Source organism: Schistocerca nitens, chromosome 8 (assembly GCF_023898315.1).
Source record: "Schistocerca nitens isolate TAMUIC-IGC-003100 chromosome 8, iqSchNite1.1, whole genome shotgun sequence".
Lineage (NCBI taxonomy): Eukaryota > Metazoa > Arthropoda > Insecta > Orthoptera > Acrididae > Schistocerca > Schistocerca nitens.
This window is the reverse complement of record NC_064621.1, coordinates 552,394,325-552,396,393: the sequence shown is the minus strand read 5'-3', so window position 1 is coordinate 552,396,393 and position 2,069 is coordinate 552,394,325. Positions and strand designations below refer to the sequence as shown.

The 2,069-nt window shown below is 43.1% G+C and overlaps 1 pseudogene; it reads left to right on the top strand.

The window, feature by feature from the left end:
• The first annotated feature begins 390 nt into the window (after positions 1–390).
• On the top strand, positions 391–508 carry LOC126199773 (5S ribosomal RNA; annotated as a pseudogene).
• Positions 509–2,069: the final 1,561 nt, after the last annotated feature.

Sequence of the window (2,069 nt, the reverse complement as noted above, 5' to 3'; positions counted from 1 at the left end):
AATCATTAAAACAAAGGCGTTTTTAGTTGCGACGGGAAATTCTCATGAAATTTTAATCACCAGTTTTCTCCTCCGATTGCGAAAACATTCTGTTGACACCCACATACATAGAGACAAATGATCATCACGATAATATAAGAGAAATCAGGGCTCGCACAGACAAATTTAAGCGATCTTTTTTCCCCCCCTCCCCGTTAGAGAGTGGAATGGTAGAGAGACAGCTTGAAGATGGTTCATTGAACCCTCTGCCAGGCACTTTATTGAGAATAGCAGAGTAATCATGTGATGTAGATGTAAGTGAAGTTGTTCCAGAACTTGGTTTACTGCGTTAACATGAAGACCTTCCGTGATTTCAAAAACATGTTTCTAAGGAACTATGCTGGATACAGGGCCAACGGCCTTGCCGCAGTGGTGGCACCGGTTCCCGTCAGATCACCGAAGTTAAGCGCTGTCGGGCTGGGCTAGCACTTGGATGGGTGACCATTCGGTCTGCCGCGCGCTGTTGGCAAGAGGGGTACACTCAGTCCTTGTGAGGAAAACTGGGGAGCTACTTGACTGAGAAGTAGCGACTCCGGTCTCGGAAACTGACATACGGTCGGGAGGGCGGTGTGCTGACCACATGCCCCTCCACATCCGCATCCAGTGATGCCTATGGGCTGAGGATGACACGGCAGCCTGTCGGTACCGTTGGGCCTTCATGGCCTGTTCGGGAGGAGTTTCGTTTTGTTTTATGCTGGATACAGTTGTGCAGTTTGTTACATGTGGTACCTTCGCTCATAAAACTTTTTATACATACGATTCAATTTTTATGGATACAGTATTACATTAGCTGTGACAGCATCTGATTCCTTTTCTCTCTCTCTCACGGTTACAGGTAGAATAATTCAGCAGTGCTGTTGTCCTGATGAAGTCTACGCAGGAGAAACACGTTCATGAAACACTGTCGCCTATTACAGTCCGGCGGCAGTTCCGAAGTGCCTACGGTCGATATCCACTGGAACAGATCGATGCACACAATGATTACTATAATAAAATTCCTTTTCCCGATGAAGCATCGTTTCACATCTCCAAGAAAGTAAACTACCATAATGTCCAGGTGTTGGGGTCGGAGAAACCAGATATCGTGGTATGGTAGCTAAGGAACAGCCTGGAAGTAACTGTGTGGTGTGGCTTAATGCACAACAGAATTATTGGATCGTTCTGTTGCACTGAGCCTGCCATTACAGCAACAGTTCCTGTGGATATATTGGAGCTGTATGTCTCACCTGTCACCCGTTAAGTGGGGCATTCCCCAAGGGTCGGTGCTGGGGCCGCTGCTGTTTCTTATTTATATAAATGATATGCTTTCTGTTTGCTGATGACACCACCTTGGTAGTGAAGGATCTTGTGTGTAATATTGAAACAATATCAAATAATGTAGATCATGAAATAAGTTCGTGGCTTGTGGAAAATAATTTGATGCTAAATCACCGTAAGACTCAGTTTTTACAGTTTCTAACTCACAATTAAACAAGAACTTATATTTTGATCAGACAGAATGGGCATATTATAAGCGAGACGGAACAGTTCAAGTTCCTAGGCGTTCGGATAGATAGTAAGCTGTTGTGGAAAGCCCATGTTCAGGATCTTATTCAGAAACTAAATGCTGCTTTATTTACCATTAGAACAGTATCTGAAATAAGTGACAGTTCAACACGAAAAGTCGTCTACTTCGCATATTTTCATACGCTTATGTCATATGGTATTATTTTTGGGGTAATTCTTCTGATTCAAAAAGGGTATTTTGGCTAAAAAACGGGCTGTTCGAGCTATATGTGGTGTAAGTTCGAGAACCTCTTGTTGACCCCTATTCAATAGTCTGGGAATTCTGTAATTGCCCTCACAGTATATATTTTCTTTAATGTCGTTTGTTGTTAGCAGTATTAGCTTATTCGCAAGAGTTAGCAGCTTTCACTCAGTTAATACTAGGCAGAAATCAAATCTGCATGTGGAATGCACTTCCTTGACTCTTGTGCAGAAAGGAGTGCACTATTCTGTTGCATCCATTTTCAATAAGCTACCACAAGAAA